We start from the raw sequence: 22,278 nt of genomic DNA on the forward strand, positions 1-22,278 counted from the left end.
GAATAGTCTCCAGGAAAAAGGGTGAAAAAAACGGGGATTCTGGGAATTCTTCTAATTGTTTTGAACTTGAAAAAATGATAGTTTGAATGTCCAGGATGAGTGGAATGTGTTGAAGGTGGAATGGTTTGAATAGGTTGAAAAATGTGGGAATTGTGAAAGTGTGAAAAATGGATAATTAATTCTGAATGGGGAAAATGTCTCTAAAAACTGAGAATTCTCGGAAATCCGGGAATTTTTTTTTTTTTTACAATTGTTGAAAGGGAGCACACAATTCCTGAACAGGCTGAATATTTTGAAGATGGAAGGGTTTGAATCGAATAAAACTTGTTGGAGTTGTGGAACTTTGATAAATGTCCCATTCTTTTCAATGGGAATTTCATGGGAATTTGGGAAAAGAGGGAATTTTTGGGAAAAAGCAATAAAAAAAATAAAAAAAAGTGAATGTTGGTGTTGGATTTTTTTCAAATCGGTCGAGAAATGTTGAAATAGTAAAAAAAAAAAAAATTGAGAAATGGTATTACAGAATTCCTGGAATTTCGGGAATTTTTCCAGTTCAAAAAACGTTGTTTTTTGTCCTGACTAAGAGGAATGATTTGTCGGTGGAACGGTTGAAGTGGGTTGGAAAATGTGGAAGGAATAGTCTCCAGGAAAAAGGGTGAAAAAAACGGGAATTCTGGGAATTCTTAGAATTGTTTTGAAGTTGAAAAAATGATAGTTTGAATGTCCAGGATGAGTGGAATGTGTTGAAGGTGGAATGGTTTGAATAGGTTGAAAAATGTGGGAATTGTGCAAGTGTGAAAAATGGATAATTAATTCTGAGTGGGGGAAATGGCTCTAAAAACTGAGAATTCCAGGAAATCCGGGATTTTTTTTTTTTTTTACAATTGTTGAAAGGGAACACACAATTCCTAAACAGGCTGAATATTTTGAAGTTGGAAGGGTTAGAATCAAATACAACTTGTGGGAGTTGTGGAGCTTTGAAAAATGTCCCATTCTTTTCAATGGGAATTTCATGGAAATTTGGGGAAAAGAGGGATTTTTTGGAAAATGCAAAAATTATTTGAATGTTCTGAATGACTGAATGGTTGGTGTTGGATTTTTTTCAAATCGATCGAGAAATGTTGAAGTTGTAACATTTTTATTTGAGAAATGGTACTAGGGAATTCCTGGAATTTCGGGAATTTTTCCAGTTAAAAAAACAACTTTGTTTTTTGTCCTGACTAAGAGGAATGATTTGTCGGTGGAACGGTTGAAGTGGGTTGGAAAATGTGGAAGGAATAGTCTCCAGGAAAAAGGGTGAAAACAACGGGAATTCTGGGAATTCTTAGAATTGTTTTGAACTTGAAAAAACGATAGTTGGAATGTCCAGGATGAGTGGAATGTGTTGAAGGTGGAATGGTTTGAATAGGTTGAAAAATGTGGGAATTGTGAAAGTGTGAAAAATGGATAATTAATTCTGAGTGGTGAAAATGTCCCTAAAAACTGAGAATTCTAGGAAATGTGAGATTTATTTTTTTTACAATTGTTGAAAGGGAGCACACAATTCCTGAACAGGCTGAATATTTTGAAGATGGAAGGGTGTGAATCGGATAAAACTTGTGGGAGTTGTGGAACTTTGAAAAATGTCCCATTCTTTTCAATGGGATTTTCATGGGAATTTGGGAAAAGAGGGATTTTTTTGGAAAATGCAAAAATAATTTGAATGTTCTGAATGGTTGGTGTTGGATTTTTTTCTAATCGGTCGAGAAATGTTGAAGTTGTAACATTTTTAATTGAGAAATGGTACTAGGGAATTCCTGGAATTTCGGGAAAAAGGGTAAAAAAAACGGGAATTCTGGGAATTCTTAGAATTGTTTTGAAGTTGAAAAAATGATAGTTTGAATGTCCAGGATGAGTGGAATGTGTTGAAGGTGGAATGGTTTGAATAGGTTGAAAAATGTGGGAATTGTGCAAGTGTGAAACATGGATAATTCATTCTGGATGGGGAAAATGTCCCTAAAAACTGATAAGTCTAGGAAATCCGGGAATTTTTTTTTTTTTTTTACAATTCTTGAAAGGGAGCACACAATTCCTGAACAGGCTGAATATTTTGAAGTTGGAAGGGTTAGAATCGAATAAAACTTGTGGGAGTTGTGGAACTTTGAAAAATGTCCCATTCTTTTCAATGGGAATTTCATGGGAATTTTGGGAAAAGAGGGAATTTTTGGGAAAAAGCAAAAAAAAAAGAAAAGTGAATGTTCTGGATGTGTTGGATTTTTTTCAAATTGGTCGACAAATGTTGAAGGAGTAAAACATTTTTTGGAGAAATGGTATTACGGAATTCCTGGAATTTCGGGAAGTTTTCTAGATCAAAAAACAACTTTGTTTTTGAAAAATGTCCCATTCTTTTCAATGGGAATTTCATGGAAATTTGGGGAAAAGAGTGATTTTTTGGAAAATGCAAAAATAATTTGAATGTTCTGAATGACTGAATGGTTGGTGTTGGATTTTTTTCTAATAGGTCGAGAAATGTTGAAGTTGTAACATTTTTATTTGAGAAATGGTACTAGGGAATTTTGGGAATTTTTCCAGTTCAAAAAACAACTTTATTTTTTGTCCTGACTAAGAGGAATGATTTGTTGGTGGAACGGTTGAAGTGGGTTGGAAAATGTGGAAGGAGTAGTCGCCAGGAAAAAGGGTGAAAAAAGGGTTTTAAAAAAACGGGAATTCTGGGAATTCTTAGAATTGTTTTGAAGTTGAAAAAATGATAGTTTGAATGTCCAGGATGAGTGGAATGTGTTGAAGGTGGAATGGTTTGAATAGGTTGAAAAATGTTGGAATTGTGCAAGTGTGAAAAATGGATAATTCATTCTGAATGGGGAAAATTTCCCTGAAAACTGAGAATTCTAGGAAATTTTAGATTATTTTTTTTTACAATTGTTGAAAGGGAGCACACAATTCCTGAACAGGCTGAATATTTTGAAGATGGAAGGGTTAGAATCGAATAAAACTTGTGGGAGTTGTGGAACTTTGAAAAATGTCCCATTCTTTTCAATGGGAATTTCATGGGAATTTTGGGAAAAGAGGGAATTTTTGGGAAAAAGCAAAAAAAAAGAAAAAGTGAATGTTCTGGATGTGTTGGATTTTTTTCAAATCGGTCGACAAATGTTGAAGGAGTAAAACATTTTTTGGAGAAATGGTATTACGGAATTCCTGGAATTTCGGGAAGTTTTCCGGTTCAAAAAACAACTTTGTTTTTTGTCCTGACTAAGAGGAATGATTTGTCGGTGGAACGGTTGAAGTGGGTTGGAAAATGTGGAAGGAGTAGTCGCCAGGAAAAAGGGTGAAAATGGTTTGAAAAAAACGGGAATTCTGGGAATTCTTAGAATTTTTTTGGACTTGAAAAAATGATAGTTTGAATGTCCAGGATGAGCGGAATGTGTTGAAGGTGGAATGGTTTGAATAGGTTGAAAAATGTGAGAATTGTGCAAGTGTGAAAAATGGATAATTAATTCTGAGTGGGGGAAATGTCTCTAAAAACTGAGAATTCCAGGAAATCCGGGATTTTTTTTTTTTTTTTTACAATTGTTGAAAGGGAGCACACAATTCCTGAACAGGCTGAATATTTTGAAGTTGGAAGGGTTAGAATCAAATAAAACTTGTGGGAGTTGTGGAGCTTTGAAAAATGTCCCATTCTTTTCAATGGGAATTTCATGGGAATTTGGGAATTTTGGGAAAAGAGGCAATTTTTGGGAAAAAGAAAAAAAAAAAAAAAAAAGTGAATGTTGGTGTTGGATTTTTTTCAAATCAGTCGAGAAATGTTGAAATAGTAAAAAAAAATGTTGAGAAATGGTATTACGGAATTCCTGGAATTTCTGGAATTTTTCCAATTCAAAAAAACAACTTTGTTTTCTGTCCTGACTAAGAGGAATGATTTGTCGGTGGAACGGTTGAAGTGGGTTGGAAAATGTGGAAGGAATAGTCTCCAGGAAAAAGGGTGAAAAAAACGGGAATTCTGGGAATTCTTAGAATTGTTTTGAAGTTGAAAAAATGATAGTTTGAATGTCCAGGATGAGTGGAATGTGTTGAAGGTGGAATGGTTTGCATAGGTTGAAAAATGTGGGAATTGTGCAAGTGTGAATCATGGATAATTAATTCTGAGTGGTGAAAATGTCCCTAAAAACTGAGAATTCTAGGAAATCCGGGAATTTTTTTTTTTTTACAATTGTTGAAAGGGAGCACACAATTCCTGAACAGGCTGAATATTTTGAAGATGGAAGGGTTTGAATCAAATAAAACGTGTGGGAGTTGTGGAACTTTGAAAAATGTCCCATTCTTTTCAATGGGAATTTCATGGGAATTTTGGGGAAAGAGGGATTTTTTTGGAAAATGCAAAAATTATTTGAATGTTCTGAATGACTGAATGGTTGGTGTTGGATTTTTTTCAAATCGGTCGAGAAATGTTGAAGTTGTAACATTTTTAATTGAGAAATGGTACTAGGGAATTCCTGGAATTTCGGGAATTTTTCCAGTTAAAAAAACAAGTTTGTTTTTTGTCCTGACTAAGAGGAATGATTTGTCGGTGGAACGGTTGAAGTGGGTTGGATAATGTGGAAGGAATAGTCTCCAGGAAAAAGGGTGAAAACAACGGGAATTCTAGGAATTCTTAGAATTGTTTTGAAGTTGAAAAAATGATAGTTTGAATGTCCAGGATGAGTGGAATGTGTTGAAGGTGGAATGGTTTGAATAGGTTGAAAAATGTGGGAATTGTGCAAGTGTGAAAAATGGATAATTCATTCTGAATGGGTAAAATGTCTCTAAAAACTGAGAATTCTAGGAAATCCGAGAATTTTTTTTTTTTTTTACAATTGTTGAAAGGGAACACACAATTCCTGAACAGGCTGAATATTTTGAAGATGGAAGGGTTTGAATCGGATAAAACGTGTGGGAGTTGTGGAACTTTGATAAATGTCCCATTCTTTTCAATGGGAATTTCATGGAAATTTTGGGAAAAGAGGGAATTTTTTGGAAAATGCAAAAAGAATTTGAATGTTCTTAATGACTGAATGGTTGGTGTTGGATATTCTTCAAATCGGTCGAGAAATGTTGAAGTAGTAAGATTTTTAATAGGGAAATGGTATTACGGAATTCCTGGAATTTCTGGAATTTTTCCAGTTCAAAAAACAACTTTGTTTTTTGTCCTGACTAAGAGGAATCATTTGTCGGTGGAACAGTTGAAGTGGGTTGGAAAATGTGGAAGGAGTAGTCTCCAGGAAAAAGGGTGAAAAAAACGGGAATTCTGGGAATTCTGGGAATTCTTATAATTGTTTTGAACTTGAAAAAAATGATAGTTTGAATGTCCAGGATGAGTGGAATGTGTTGAAGGTGGAATGGTTTGAATAGGTTGAAAAATGTGGGAATTGTGCAAGTGTGAAACATGGATAATTAATTCTGAATGGGGAAAATGTCTCTAAAAACTGAGAATTCTAGGAGATCCGGGATTTTTTTTTTTACAATTGTTGAAAGGGAGCACACAATTCCTGAACAGGCTGAATATTTTGAAGATGGAAGGGTTTGAATCGGATAAAACGTGTGGGAGTGGTGGAACTTTGAAAAATGTCCCATTCTTTTCAATGGGAATTTCATGGGAATTTGGGGAAAAGAGGGATTTATTTGGGAAAATGCAAAAAAAAATGTGAATGTTCTGAATGACTGAATGGTTGGTGTTGGATTTTTTTCAAATCGGTAGAGAAATGTTGAAGTTGTAACATTTTTAATTGAGAAATGGTATTAGGGATTTCCTGGAATTTCGGGAATTTTTCCAATTAAAAAAAAAACAACTTTGTTTTTTGTCCTGACTAAGAGGAATGATTTGTCGGTGGAACGGTTGAAGTGGGTTGGAAAATTTGAAAGGAGTAGTCTCCAGGAAAAAGGGTGAACAATTCTGGAAATTCTTAGAATTGTTTTGAAGTTGAAAAAATAATAGTTTGAATGTCCAGGATGAGTGGAATGTGTTGAAGGTGGAATGGTTTGAATAGGTTGAAAAATGTGGGAATTGTGAAAGTGTGAAAAATGGATAATTAATTCTGAGTGGTGAAAATGTCCCTAAAAACTGAGAATTCTAGGAAATGTGAGATTTATTTTTTTTACAATTGTTGAAAGGGATCACACAATTCCTGAACAGGCTGAATATTTTGAAGATGGACGGGTTAGAATCAAATAAAACTTGTGGGAGTGGTGGAACTTTGAAAAATGTCCCATTCTTTACAATGGGAATTTCATGGAAATTTTGGGAAAAGAGGAAATTTTTGGGAAAATGCAAAAAAGAATTTGAATGTTCTGAATGACTGAATAGTTGATGTTGGATTTTCTTTAAATCGGTTGAGAAATGTTGACGTAGTAACATTTTTAATAGGGAAATGGTATTACGGAATTCCTGGAAATTCGGGAATTTTTCCTATTAAAAAAAAAAAAAAACTTAGTTTTTTGTCCTGACTAAGAGGAATGATTTGTCGTTGGAACGGTTGTAGTGGGTTGGAAAATTTGAAAGGAAAAAGGGTGAAAAAAACGGGAATTCTGAGAATTTTTAGAATTTTTTTTAACTTGAAAAAATGATAGTTTGAATGTCCAGGATGAGTGGAATGTGTTGAAGGTGGAATGGTTTGAATAGGTTGAAAAATGTGGGAATTGTGAAAGTGTGAAAAATGGATAATTAATTCCGAGTGGTGAAAATGTCCCTAAAAACTGAGAATTCTAGGAAATGTGAGATTTATTTTTTTTACAATTGTTGAAAGGGAGCACACAATTCCTAAACAGGCTGAATATTTTGAAGTTGGAAGGGTTTGAATCGGATAAAACGTGTGGGAGTTGTGGAACTTTGAAAAATGTCCCATTCTTTTCAATAGGAATTTCATGGGAATTTGGGAATTTTTGGGAAAAAGCACAAAAAAAAGAAGTGAATGTTCTGAATGAATGGTGTTGGATTTTTTTCAAATCGGTCGAGAAATGTTGAAGGAGTAAAAACAATTTTGGAGAAATGGTATTACGGAATTCCTGGAATTTCGGGAATTTTTCTAGTTCAAAAAACAACTTTGTTTTTTGTCCTGACTAAGAGGAATGATTTGTCGGTGGAACGGTTGTAGTGGGTTGGAAAATGTGGAAGGAGTAGTCGCCAGGAAAAAGGGTGAAAAAAGGGTTTGAAAAAAATGGGAATTCTGGGAATTCTTAGAATTGTTCTGAAGTTGAAAAAATGATAGTTTGAATGTCCAGGATGAGTGGAATGTGTTGAAGGTGGAATGGTTTGAATAGGTTGAAAAATGTGGGAATTGTGCAAGTGTGAAAAATGGATAATTAATTCTGAATGGGGAAAATGTCCCTGAAAACTGAGAATTCTAGGAAATTTGAGATTATTTTTTTTTTTACAATTGTTGAAAAGGAGCACACAATTCCTAAACAGGCTGAATATTTTTAAGTTGGAAGGGTTTGAATCGAATATAACGTGTGGGGGTTGTGGAACTTTGAAATATGTCCCATTCTTTTCAATGGGAATTTCATGGGAATTTGGGAAAAGAGGGAATTTTTTGGAAAATGCAAAAAAAAAAAGTGAATGTTCTGAATTACTTTAAATGGTTGGTGTTGGATTTTTTTCAAATCGGTCGAGAAATGTTGAAAAAATAAAAACATTTTTTGAGAAATGGTATTACGGAATTCCTGGAATTTCGGGAATTTTTCCAGTTCAAAAAACAACTTTGTTTTTTGTCCTGACTAAGAGGAATCATTTGTCGGTGGAACAGTTGAAGTGGGTTGGAAAATGTGGAAGGAATAGTCTCCAGGAAAAAGGGTGAAAAAAACGGGAATTCTGGAAATTCTTAGAATTGTTTTGAAGTTGAAAAAATGATAGTTTGAATGTCCAGGATGAGTGGAATGTGTTGAAGGTGGAATGGTTTGAATAGGTTGAAAAATGTGGGAATTGTGCAAGTGTGAAAAATGGATAATTAATTCTGAGTGGTGAAAATGTCCCTAAAAACTGAGAATTCTTGGAAATCCGGGAATTATTTTTTTTACAATTGTTGAAAGGGAGCACACAATTCCTAAACAGGCTGAATATTTTGAAGATGGACGGGTTAGAATCAAATAAAACTTGTGGGAGTTGTGGAGCTTTGAAAAATGTCCCATTCTTTTCAATGGGAATTTCATGGGAATTTTGGAAAAAGAGGCAATTTTTGGGAAAAAGCAAAAAAAAAAAAAAAAAGTGAATGTTGGTGTTGGATTTTTTTCAAATCAGTCTAGAAATGTTGAAATAGTAAAAAAAAATGTTGAGAAATGGTATTACGGAATTCCTGGAATTTCGGGAATTTTTCCAGTTCAGAAAACAACTTTGTTTTTTGTCCTGACTAAGAGGAATGATTTGTCGGTGGAACGGTTGAAGTGGGTTGGAAAATGTGGAAGGAATAGTCACCAGAAAAAAGGGTTTGGCAAAAACGGGAATTCTGGGAATTCTTAGAATTTTTTTGGACTTGAAAAAATGATAGTTTGAATGTCCAGGATGAGTGGAATGTGTTGAAGGTGGAATGGTTTGAATAGGTTGAAAAATGTGGGAATTGTGCAAGTGTGAAAAATGGATAATTCATTCTGAGTGGTGAAAATGTCCCTAAAAACTGAGAATTCTAGGAAATCTGGGAATTATTTTTTTTTACAATTGTTGAAAGGGAGCACACAATTCCTAAACAGGCTGAATATTTTGAAGATGGAAGGGTTTGAATCGGATAAAACGTGTGGGAGTTGTGGAACTTTGAAAAATGTCCCATTCTTTTCAATGGGAATTTCATGGGAATTTGGGGAAAAGAGGACATTTTTTGGAAAATGCAAAAATAATTTGAATGTTCTGAATGACTGAATGGTTGGTTTTGGATTTTTTTCAAATTGGTCGAGAAATGTTGAAGTTGTTACATTTTTAATTGAGAAATGGTATTAGGGAATTCCTGGAATTTCGGGAATTTTTCCAATTCAAAAAAACAACTTTGTTTTCTGTCCTGACTAAGAGGAATGATTTGTCGGTGGAACGGTTGAAGTGGGTTAAAAAATGTGGAAGGAATAGTCTCCAGAAAAAAGGGTTTGAAAAACAACGGGAATTCTGGGAATTCTTAGAATTGTTTTGAACTTGAAAAAATGATAGTTTGAATGTCCAGGATGAGTGGAATGTGTTGAAGGTGGAATGGTTTGAATAGGTTGAAAAATGTGGGAATTGTGCAAGTGTGAATCATGGATAATTAATTCTGAGTGGTGAAAATGTCCCTAAAAACTGAGAATTCTAGGAAATCCGGGATTTTTTTTTTTTTTTACAATTGTTGAAAGGGAGCACACAATTTCTGAACAGGCTGAATATTTTGAAGATGGAAGGGTTTGAATCAGATAAAACGTGTTGGAGTTGTGGAACTTTGATAAATGTCCCATTCTTTTCAATGGGAATTTCATGGGAATTTTGGGAAAAGAGGACATTTTTTGGAAAATGCAAAAAATAATGTGAATGTTCTTAATGACTGAATGGTTGGTGTTGGATTTTCTTCAAATCGGTCGAGAAATGTTGAAGTAGTAAGATTTTTGATAGGGAAATGGTATTACGGAATTCCTGGAATTTCTGGAATTTTTCCAGTTCAAAAAACAACTTGGTTTTCTGTCCTGACTAAGAGGAATGATTTGTCGGTGGAACGGTTGTAGTGGGTTGGAAAATGTGGAAGGAATAGTCTCCAGGAAAAAGGGTGAAAACAACGGGAATTCTGGGAATTCTTAGAATTGTTTTGAAGTTGAAAAAATGATAGTTTGAATGTCCAGGATGAGTGGAATGTGTTGAAGGTGGAATGGTTTGAATAGGTTGAAAAATGTGGGAACTGTGCAAGTGTGAAAAATGGATAATTAATTCTGAGTGGGGGAAATGTCTCTAAAAACTGAGAATTCCAGGAAATCCGGGATTTTTTTTATTTTTTTTTACAATTGTTGAAAGGGAGCACACAATTCCTGAACAGGCTGAATATTTTGAAGATGGAAGGGTTAGAATCGAATAAAACTTGTGGGAGTTGTGGAGCTTTGAAAAATGTCCCATTCTTTTCAATGGGAATTTCATGGGAATTTTAGGAAAAGAGGGAATTTTTTGGAAAATGCAAAAAGAATTTGAATGTTCTGAATGACTGAATGGTTGGTGTTGGATATTCTTCAAATCGGTCGAGAAATGTTGAAGTAGTAAGATTTTTAATAGGGAAATGGTATTACGGAATTCCTGGAATTTCTGGAATTTTTCCAGTTCAAAAAACAACTTTGTTTTCTGTCCTGACTAAGAGGAATGATTTGTCGGTGGAACGGTTGAAGTGGGTTGGAAAATGTAGAAGGAATAGTCTCCAGGAAAAAGGGTGAAAAAAACGGGAATTCTGGGAATTCTTAGAATTGTTTTGAAGTTGAAAAAATGATAGTTTGAATGTCCAGGATGAGTGGAATGTGTTGAAGGTGGAATGGTTTGAATAGGTTGAAAAATGTGGGAATTGTGAAAGTGTGAAAAATTGATAATTCATTCTGAATGGGGAAAATGTCCCTAAAAACTGAGAATTCTAGGAAATCCGGGAAATTTTTTTTTTTTTTACAATTGTTGAAAGGAAGCACACAATTCCTGAACAGGCTGAATATTTTGAAGTTGGAAGGGTTTGAATCACATAAAACTTGTGGGAGTTGTGGAACTTTAAAAAATGTCCCATTCTTTTCAATGGGAATTTCATGAGAATATGGGGAAAAGAGGGATTTTTTGGGGAAAATGCAAAAAAAAAAATGTGAATGACTGAATGGTTGGTGTTGGATTATTTTCAAATCGGTCGAGAAATGTTGAAGTTGTAACATTTTTAATAGGGAAATGGTACTAGGGAATTCCTGGAATTTCGGGAATTTTTCCAATTCAAAAAAACAACTTTGTTTTTTGTCCTGACTAAGAGGAATGATTTGTCGGTGGAACGGTTCAAGTGGGTTGGAAAATGTGAAAGGAGTAGTCTCCAGGAAAAAGGGTGAACAATTCTGGAAATTCTTAGAATTGTTTTCAAGTTGAAAAAAATGATAGTTTGAATGTCCAGGATGAGTGGAATGTGTTGAAGGTGGAATGGTTCGAATAGGTTGAAAAATGTGGGAATTGTGCAAGTTTGAAAAATTACCAATTCATTTTGAATGGGAAAAATGTCCCGAGAAACCTGGAACTCTGGGAAATCTGTGAGTTTTAGGCTGAACAGTTTGAATTTGGAAGAGTTTGAATGGGATGAAACATGTGGAAGGTAGAGCACACCAAAATCTGGAGAAGAAGAAGAATAAATAGAATAATTTAGTTGTAGAAAAGCACATGTGAGAATGTTTTGGAGCATTCACACAATTAGAAAGTCTTTTCTTACACTCTGAGATGATCAGTCTTAAAACTGAGGTCAAATTGTGAGCTTTAAAGGTGTGTTGTTTGTATTTAGTGCATGTGAGTGTTTGCTATTACAGATGTGCTGTGTTGTTTATACAGGTAAAAGCCAGTAAATTAGAATATTTTGAAAAACTTGATTTATTTCAGTAATTGCATTCAAAAGGTGTAACTTGTACATTATATTTATTCATTGCACACAGACTGATGCATTCAAATGTTTATTTCATTTAATTTTGATGATTTGAAGTGGCAACAAATGAAAATCCAAAATTCCGTGTGTCACAAAATTAGAATATTACTTAAGGCTAATACAAAAAAGGGATTTTTAGAAATGTTGGCCAACTGAAAAGTATGAAAATGAAAAATATGAGCATGTACAATACTCAATACTTGGTTGGAGCTCCTTTTGCCTCAATTACTGCGTTAATGCGGCGTGGCATGGAGTCGATGAGTTTCTGGCACTGCTCAGGTGTTATGAGAGCCCAGGTTGCTCTGATAGTGGCCTTCAACTCTTCTGCGTTTTTGGCTCTGGCATTCTGCATCTTCCTTTTCACAATACCCCACAGATTTTCTATGGGGCTAAGGTCAGGGGAGTTGGCGGGCCAATTTAGAACAGAAATACCATGGTCCGTAAACCAGGCACGGGTAGATTTTGCGCTGTGTGCAGGCGCCAAGTCCTGTTGGAACTTGAAATCTCCATCTCCATAGAGCAGGTCAGCAGCAGGAAGCATGAAGTGCTCTAAAACTTGCTGGTAGACGGCTGCGTTGACCCTGGATCTCAGGAAACAGAGTGGACCGACACCAGCTGGACTGCTGCTGAGTGGTCCAAAGTCATGTTTTCTGATGAAAGCAAATTTTGCATTTCCTTTGGAAATCGAGGTCCCAGAGTCTGGAGGAAGACAGGAGAGGCACAGGATCCACGTTGCCTGAAGTCTAGTGTAAAGTTTCCACCATCAGTGATGGTTAGGGGTGCCATGTCATCTGCTGGTGTCGGTCCACTCTGTTTCCTGAGATCCAGGGTCAACGCAGCCGTCTACCAGCAAGTTTTAGAGCACTTCATGCTTCCTGCTGCTGACCTGCTCTATGGAGATGGAGATTTCAAGTTCCAACAGGACTCGGCGCCTGCACACAGCGCAAAATCTACCCGTGCCTGGTTTACGGACCATGGTATTTCTGTTCTAAATTGGCCCGCCAACTCCCCTGACCTTAGCCCCATAGAAAATCTGTGGGGTATTGTGAAAAGGAAGATGCAGAATGCCAGACCCAAAAACGCAGAAGAGTTGAAGGCCACTATCAGAGCAACCTGGGCTCTCATAACACCTGAGCAGTGCCAGAAACTCATCGACTCCATGCCACGCCGCATTAACGCAGTAATTGAGGCAAAAGGAGCTCCAACCAAGTATTGAGTATTGTACATGCTCATATTTTTCATTTTCATACTTTTCAGTTGGCCAACATTTCTAAAAATCCCTTTTTTGTATTAGCCTTAAGTAATATTCTAATTTTGTGACACACGGAATTTTGGATTTTCATTTGTTGCCACTTCAAATCATCAAAATTAAATGAAATAAACATTTGAATGCATCAGTCTGTGTGCAATGAATAAATATAATGTACAAGTTACACCTTTTGAATGCAATTACTGAAATAAATCAAGTTTTTCAAAATATTCTAATTTACTGGCTTTTACCTGTATTTAGTACATGTGAGTGTTTGCTATTACAGATGTGCTGTGTTGTTTGTATTTAGTGCTTGTGAGTGTTTGCTATTACAGATGTGCTGCCCTTTGTCTCTTTATGGGATCAAATGTCCCCATTTGACCCCGAGGGCCAGATTGGTTAAATTGGTGCTTAGAGTTTATGAGGCTCGCTAAATGATGTGTTTTATTACGGCTGGACTCCAACTTCTCTCAGTGAATTACGTCTTTTTGCTCTTTCTCTTTCAGTTTTGGCTTAGTGAACTTCCTGCTAGATGAAAGTAGCTTGGAAAACATTCCCTGACTGCTGTTGTCTTGTTAATAATATTTCTTCTAATGACGACTTTGTCTTCCAAATATCTCAATTCCATTGTTTGAAAGTGAAAAAAGCAAGGAAGCACATCCCAGCCAGGCCCGGCCCTAACCAATCTGGCACCCTAGGCAAGATTTTAGGTGGCGCCCCCCCACATCGGCAGTGAAGTGTATATACTCACAAGAAACCGAATAGCTTTGTCTTTGACCTTTTTTTTTTACTTAAAGAAAGCAAATTAACAATCAGAATAGTTAACAAGATTTAAAAAAAAAAAAAAAAATACATAAATGAATACAAAAAATAAAAAATTAATATATGAAATACAATATTTTTTACATACATAAACACAAAATAAAACGTGTCAACAAGTTGCATAAAATAAATAAAAAATACAATATAAATAAGGCACTGCACAAAACAAGATATCAAACCAGTATGACTTTAACAACTATATTACAAAAAAGGGGATCCTACAGAGTTCTCTATTTGTGCTTTTTAATAGAGATTTTCAGAGCAACCCACATGTTGGGGTACATTTCTGCCAGCTTCTTCTCATGCAGGAAGGTCAAGAGTTCCATGTTTGTCATGTTCTTTGATGGCAATGGTGGGAAATTCTGCATTTCCATTGCAAGTTCTGTGCCATTAATGTCCAGCTGGCTGTCATGGGTCAGAGTAGTACTCAGGGCTGTAGCAGCTCTTCTTTTTGTAAGTTGTGGAAATTGAGGAGTACTCCAAACTTGTCATTCACCTCTCCAAGGCTCTGAAATCTCTCATCAAGTGAAGAGATGGCTGTATGTTTTGCTGCTGCATCACTGGTGGGTTGTGCTGCTGAAGTGGAGGTAGATGTGGTAGATGGCCCAGGGGTGGGATTTAGAAACTTCAACAGTGCATCTGAAGAGAGGAGTATGTGACACCATTGAGTATTACAGTTTAATAATAAAAACATATGATTCCAGGAATAAAATGAAATGATATAATATAGATGAAAAACCAAAGAGATATATGTATGATGTTAACTGATATGCAAATTAGATTAGATTCAATTTATTGTCATCATTACAGTGAAATGCTGAATAGCAGAATGCAAAGTAACAGTATCATATATTATATGAGAATGTTATGTTATGATTATCTTTAACCGAATCACAGCAGTGCTTAAATTAAAAAACAGCATTCCCTCTCATGTGATATTGCTTAATTAACATTATTGATGTGCACTTTAACAACTCGGTTTACAACTATACCTAATATATAAAGGGGTGGAGAAGTGACTATTACCTGCAGGGCAAACATTAGCTAACCAGAAGGCAATAACAATGTAAACAAAAAACACCTGCTTAAAAGATCTAATACAAATGTCCCTGAGGAATGTAAGGTGGGAGTACTGTAATTACCTAACGTTACATTATTATTTTCCATAACAATTTAGCCCCCTCCACAATATTAACCCGACGTTAAAACAGAACTAGCTATTTATTGATTAGCAATTGCCGAATCATGTAGACATTAGCTTAATGCTAAAAAGCCAGGTTACTATCACATTCTGTAACAGACAAATAATTTCATGTAGGCTAACGTTACCTACCTGCTACCTCTGTCTTTTCTCGTTTCTCCTCCTCTTCTTTTCTCTTTTTTCTTCCCTGGGCACCTGACAGTTTTGGCATCTTGTGTTGATTTTTTGATGTGGTGACGTCCAAAAAGAGTCATGATACGGGAAGGGAGGGGGCGCACCGTGCGGGGGGAAGGGGGGGGGGGGGGGGGGCGTAATGTTGTAACAAATAATATTTCTATTAAATAGGCTTTACTTTACATTTTAATTAACGTGGGATTATTTTTTTGTATTTAGAAATAATAGTACCAATTTTTTTTTTTTTTTTTTTTTTTTTCCTCCAACATTTGTGGCACTGGCGTGGCGCCCCCTGATGGACGGCGCCCTTAGCATTTGCCTATACGGCCTATGCCACGGGCCGGCCCTGATCCCAGCAGACCATTTATCAACGCTGGGAAACTTTTCATTTATCGTCGGTTAATTGTGAAGTGAAGTGAATTACATTTATATAGCGCTTTTCTCTAGTGACTCAAAACGCTTTACAATATCTAAGTAACATTTAAAGCAGTGTGGGTGGCACTGGGAGCAGGTGGGTAAAGTGTCTTGCCCAAGGACACAACGGCAGTGACTAAGGATGGCAGAAGCGGGGATCGAACCTGGAACCCTCAAGTTGCTGGCACGGCCGCTCTACCAACCGAGCTATACCGCCCCATTGACTCATCACACACAGCACAGGCCTAAAATTGACATTTTTAGCAAATATTAGCTCATTTGGAATTTGATGCCTGCAACATGTTTCAAAAAAAGCTGGCACAAGTGGCAAAAAAGAGTGAGAAAGTTGAGGAATGCTCATCAAAGACTTATTTGGAACATCCCACAGGTGAACAGGCTAATTGGGAACAGGTGGGTGCCATGATTGGCTATAAAAGTAGATTCCATGAAATGCTCAGTCGAGGACGGGGCGAGGGTCACCACTTTGTCAACAAATGCCTGAGCAAATTGTTTAAGAACAACATTTCTCAAGAAGGAATTTAGGGATTTCACCATCTACGCTCCGTAATATCATCAAAAGGTTGAGAGAATCTGGAGAAATCACTGCACGTAAGCCATGATATTACACACCTTGGATCCCTCAGGCGGTACTGCATCAAAAAGCGACATTAGTGTGTAAAGGATATCACCACATGGGCTCAGGAACACTTCAGAAAACCACTGTCAGTAACTACAGTTGGTCGCTACATCTGTAAGTGCAAGTTAAAACTCTACTATGCAAAGCCAAAGCCATTTATCAACAACACCCAGAAACGCCGCGCTGGGCCTGAGCTCATCTAAGATGGACTGATGCAAAGTGGAAAAGTGTTCTGTGGTCTGACGAGTCCATCCATCCATTTTCTACCGCTTATTCCCTTTGGGGTCGCGGGGGGCACTGGAGCCTATCTCAGCTACAATCGGGCGGAAGGCGGGGTACACCCTGGACAAGTCGCCACCTCATCGTAGGGCCAACACAGATAGACAGACAACATTCACACTCACATCCACACACTAGGGACCATTTAGTGTTGCCAATCAACTTATCCCCAGGTGCACGAGTCCACATTTCAAATTGTTTTGGGAAACTGTGGACGTGGTGTCCTCCGGACCAAAGAGGAAAAGAACCATCCGGATTGTTCTAGGGTGAAAGTGTAAAAGTCAGCATGTGTGATGGTATGGGGGTGTATTAGTGGCCAAGACATGGGTAACTTACACATCTGTGAAGGCACCATTAATGCTGAAAGGTACATACAGCTTTTGGAGCAACATATGTTGCCATCCAAGCAACGTTATCACGGACGCCCCTGCTTATTTCAGCAAGACAATGCCAAGCCAGGTGTTACAACAGCGTGGCTTCATAGTAAAAGAGTGCGGTGCGGGTACTAGACTGGCCTGCCTGTAGTCCAGACATTGAAAATGTGTGAAGGCTAAAATATGAGAAGGGAGACTGTTGAACAGCTTAAGCTGTACATCAAGCAAGAATGGGAAAGAATTCCACTTCAAAAATGTGTCTCCTCAGTTCCCAAACCTTTACTGAGTGTTGTTAAAAGGAAAGGCCATGTAACACACTGGTAAAAATGCCTTTTTTGCAATTCTAAGTTCATGATTATTTGCAAAGTTTCTCAGTGTGAACATGAAATATCTTGTCTTTGCAGTCTATTCAATTGAATATAAGTTGAAAAGGATTTGTTGTATTCTCTTTTTATTTACCATTTACACAACCTGACAACTTCACTGCTGTTGGGGTTTGTAGTTTTTAATGGCCCTTTCTATCAATGGCCTGTCTCGGGTAAGAGGCATCCAGGTCTGGCGTCCTTTCAGCTGGTCATCATCAGACATCCTCCCTAGAAAATAGTCAACCTTCGCACGTTTCATCCATGAGTCCGTGGACAAGAACATCACTTTTGCCTCTCAAGCTGTTGTGTGTTGAAGTGTTCTATGTTGCAGTGTGATTTGCATGCATGGCCCCCACGCTGCTTCCTGGCCAGGACCAGACATCCGTAGGGCAGCCATTGGACTCTGCCAGCAGGGAGAGATCCAGTGTCAGCTGGGCTGGCTTCAATGGAGCTTTATTCCCTCCCAGTATTCCCAACACATACTGTATTTATGAATAGTCTCAGTCCTAATTGTAGTCAGTTATTCCTAAACGTTACAGAAGTGAATGATTGACACCCATCAGCAGTAAAGTCTGCTCTCACTTTATGTGCCGCTTCCGTTTTAGCAGACGTGAATGAAAGCTGTCACCTTCCATAGCTGCGGGTTTTTTATGGCACAGCAATAAAAATAAATGCCTTGGCCACTAATACCATCACACATGCTGCCTTCTACACTTTCACCCTAGAACAGTCCCCATGCTTCTTTTCCTCTTTGGATGTTTCCAAAAACAATTTGAAATGTGGACTCGTCAGACCACAGAACACTTTTCCACTTTGCATCAGTCCATCTTAGATGAGCTCGGGCCCAGCGAAGCGTTTCTGGGTGTTGTTGATAAATGGCTTTGGCTTTGCATAGTAGAGTTTTAACTTGCACTTACAGATGTAGCGACCAACTGTAGTTACTAGAGATGCGCGGATAGGCAATTATTTCATCCGCAACCGCATCAGAAAGTCGTCAACCATCCGCAATCCACCCGATCTAACATTTGATCAGAACTGTATCCGCCCGCACCCGCCCGTTGTTATATATCTAATATAGACGATGCAAGGCATTAGTGAGGTTATAAAGCTTTTGCCTGTTAAAGAAAGGAGACTGATCCAATGCAGCACAGACATTCGCGTGCCACGCTGTCACGACCCAGACGCACACCAGTGCGCAATCATATGGGAGCCGCGCTGAGCGCACCTCCAAGCGTGTCTCGCTGCCGGCGACGGCCGGGTATATGGGCCCGACGCTCCAGCGCCATCCATTTTCAGGGCTAGTTGATTCGGCAGGTGGGTTGTTACACACTCCTTAGCGGGTTCCGACTTCCATGGCCACCGTCCTAGCTGCTGTCTATATCAACCAGGGTGAGCCCCACCCCTTTCGTGAGCGCACTGCGCGCGGAGTGACCCCTGTTACGCGCCCCCGGCAACAGGGGTGGCGGGCAGGTAAGCTGCGCGGGCGTAGCGCGCGGAGTGACCCCTGTTACGAGCCCCCGGCCACGGGGGTGGCGGGCAGGTAAGCTGCTTACCTGCTGCGCGTGACGCCGGCCGCGGCGAAGGCGGACGAGGCGGGGTGTCGGTGCGGTGGGCGCGGTGGTGACCCTGGACGTGCGTCGGGCCCTTCTCGCGGATCGCCTCAGCTACGGCTCCCGGTGGGGCCCTCTCGGGGGAAGGGGCCTCGGTCCCGGACCCCGGCGAGGCGTCCCTTCTCCGCTCAGTAAAAGTGTCCATCTCTTTTTTTTTTTTTCTTCTGTTGTGGCATATGCTGCAGGTGCCTGCTCGTTTTTCGTATGTGGGTAACAACATTTAACTATGTATATATATTTACCAATTGGTTTAACTGCCACCCGCCTGAATCTATTTAAAATCTAATTTTTTTTTATTTCAACCACCCGACCCGACCCGCGTATAAAATCTATTTTTTTTTAATTTCATCCGCCCGATCCGCGGATAATCCGCGGACTCCGCGGTTGTGCCCGCAAACCGCGCATCTCTAGTAGTTACTGACAGTGGTTTTCTGAAGTGGTCCTGAGCCCATGTGGTGATATCCTTTACACACTGATTTCGCTTTTTGAGGCAGTACCGCCTGAGGGATCCAAAGTCATGGACATTCAATGTTGGTTTTCGGCCTTGCCGCTTACGTGCAGTGATTTCTCCAGATTCTCTGAACCTTTTGATGATATTACGGAGCGTAGATGGTGAAATCCCTAAATTCCTTGCAATAGTTGCTTGAGAAATGTTGTTCTTAAACAATTTGCTCAGGCATTTGTTGACAAAGTGGTGACCCTCGCCCCGTCCTTGTTTGTGAATGACTGAGCACGACAAGCAGGTTCCCCCAAACCCAAGATCTTGTCAATTTCATTGAGGCCAGTTAAATAGTTCCAATGTTTAGATTTGGAGAGCAGTCCAAAAAGAGGCAACAAAAAACACATCAACATTAGGGATGTCCCGATCCGATATTTGGATCGGATCGGCTGCCGATAATTGCCAAAAATTGCGTATCGGCAAGGCATGGGAAAATGCCGATCCAGATCCAGTTTAAAAAAAAACTCCGGTTCCACTTTTCTGCTGCTCCGTAATTTCCGTTCCGCATTTTCCAGCACACCTTCAACACATCCACAATTCTCACGCAGTTGCTTTTAGCTGCTGGCATTACACGACAGGCTCTTCTCACTCTTTCCTGTGTCTCCCTCTCACAGACAGCAAGTGCACCTTCTTACACACGTCACATACTGTCACGTCATACGTCACATACTGTCACGTCATACGTCACATACGTATACGTCCTCCCCGAGCAGAGGGGTAGCAGCATGGCTAACGTTAGCTGTGATGCTAGCGCAGCCGTGTGACCAACGCTCCCTCTAAGGTGCGCGCTTGTGCAATTGCGCACTGTTTAAACGTCCTCTGCGCATAGCAAGTCTATGCCACGCACAAAATCAAATAAAAAAATAAGCGCATAACAATTTTCGACACACGGACACGACAGAGAAAACCGTTTTCGTCATCATTGTTCAAATATTGTGACGTCTGTCGAGACGCTTATCTCCATTCGGTGCCACACGTCCACACCATCAAAATGCAGAGGAAAAAATTTCCACATCAACACCGTATGAAAAAATTAGTGATTTTTTTAGTTGTGATTTCCTTCTCTGCATGAAAGTTTAAAAGTAGCATATATTAATGCAGTATGAAGAAGAATGTTTTAATGTAGACATGCAAGCCTTGAAAGAACATTTTGAAAATCAAGACTACATTTCCTGCAAATGGGTGCATTTCTACCCTATATTTTAACTTTAGATTTATTCTCATATCAAACTCTTTTGGCTGTCTTTTTGACACTTACATCCACACCCTGGATTATAAATAATGTCAATAATTCAATGTGATTATCTTGTGTGATGACTGTATTATGATGATAGTATATATCTGATAGTAGATATCTGTATCATGAATCAATTTAAGTGGACCCCGACTTAAACAAGTGTAAAAACTTATTGGGGTGTTACCATTTAGTGGTCAATTGTACGGAATATGTACTTCACTGTGCAACCTACTAATAAAAGTCTCAATCAATCAATCAAAACACATAGAATCATCATACTGCTGTGATTATATGCATCAAGTGTTCATTCAAGGCTAAGGCAAAATATCGAGATATATATCGTGTATCGCAATATGGCCTTAAAACATCGCAATATTAAAAAAAGGCCATATCGCCCAGCCCTAGTTCAATGATGCCATTTCTGTTTGTCATGTATAATTGTGTCTATTTTGTGTTTATCCTTGAATAAACAGGTCAGTTTCTTGTTACCAACCATTGTGTATTATTCAAACTCCCCTAATTCAGCTGGCTAGTTGTTATCAAGAGTACTAAAACCCTTTTCAACATGATTCTGACAACTAAGTAGGCTAAATAACTTTAAACTTTAATACATGCTCGGATAGGCCAGTATCGGTATCGGTCAGTATCGGTATCGGATCGGAAATGCAAAAACAATATCGGATCGGATCGGAAGTGCAAAAACCTGGATTGGGACATCCCTAATCAACATAGGCCGTATTTTTCTGACTATAAGTCGCAGTTTTTTTCATAGTTTGGCCGGGGGTGCGACTTATACTCAGGAGCGACTTATGTGTGAAATGATGAACACATTACCGTAAAATATGAAATAATATTATTGATCTCATTCACGTAAGAGACTAGACGTATAAGATTTCATGGGATTTAGCGATTAGATTGTTTGGTAAACGTATAGCATGTTCTATATGTTATAGTTATTTGAATGACTCTTACCATAATATGTTACGTTAACATACCAGTTGGTTATTTATGCCTCATATAACGTACACTTATTCAGCCTGTTGTTCACTATTCTTTATTTATTTTAAATTGCCTTTCAAATGTCTATTCTTGCTGTTGGCTTTTATCAAATACATTTCCCCAAAAAATGCGACTTATACTCCAGTGCGACTTATATATGGTTTTTTCCTTCTTTATTAGGCATTTTCAGCCGGTGCGACTTATACTCCGGAGCGACTTATACTCCGTTAATGCAGTGATTTGTCTGAGTGTCTGGACAGGACAAAATAAAAATCCAGACTGTCTGCACTGTCAGAGTCAGAGCCGGTGACACAAAAATCAAATATTTTCTGCTCTGTGGTATCATTTTTGGATGGGACTGTCAAGACTTGGTCTTGGGTGTTAGCTTTTCCGGGATTGCAACGGAAAGTTGGCTCGGGCGAGACGGGAATGAAGGTACATTTTTTTATTTAAACTACAAAAACAGGAAGTAAACAAAAGGCGCGCACAGTGGCGGAGAACAAACTATGAAACCAAAAGACTATAGTATTAATAAACAAAAACTTACTTGGCTTGGACAAAAGTAGCAGCATGAATGATGAACATGAAAACAAGTCAGAAATGTGCAGAGCATAAATATGGGGATGTCACCAGAAAGACAAACTGAAAACAATGAACTTAAATACTACAGACATGATTAACGAAAACAGGTGCGTGACTCAAAACGTGAAACAGGTGCGTGACGTGACAGGTGAAAACTAATGGGTTGCTATGGTGACAAACAAGAGTGCACAATGAGTCCAAACGTGGAACAGGTGAAACTAATGGGTAATCAT

At 38.4% G+C, this 22,278-nt stretch overlaps 1 protein-coding gene across 1 annotated transcript in view; it reads left to right on the forward strand.

Moving 5' to 3' along the window:
• Positions 1 to 22,278, forward strand: part of usp43b (ubiquitin specific peptidase 43b) — a 248,565-nt gene that overhangs the window by 135,146 nt on the left and 91,141 nt on the right. The window lies entirely within an intron of this gene.

Source organism: Nerophis lumbriciformis, linkage group LG22, assembly GCF_033978685.3.
Source record: "Nerophis lumbriciformis linkage group LG22, RoL_Nlum_v2.1, whole genome shotgun sequence".
Taxonomy (NCBI): domain Eukaryota; kingdom Metazoa; phylum Chordata; class Actinopteri; order Syngnathiformes; family Syngnathidae; genus Nerophis; species Nerophis lumbriciformis.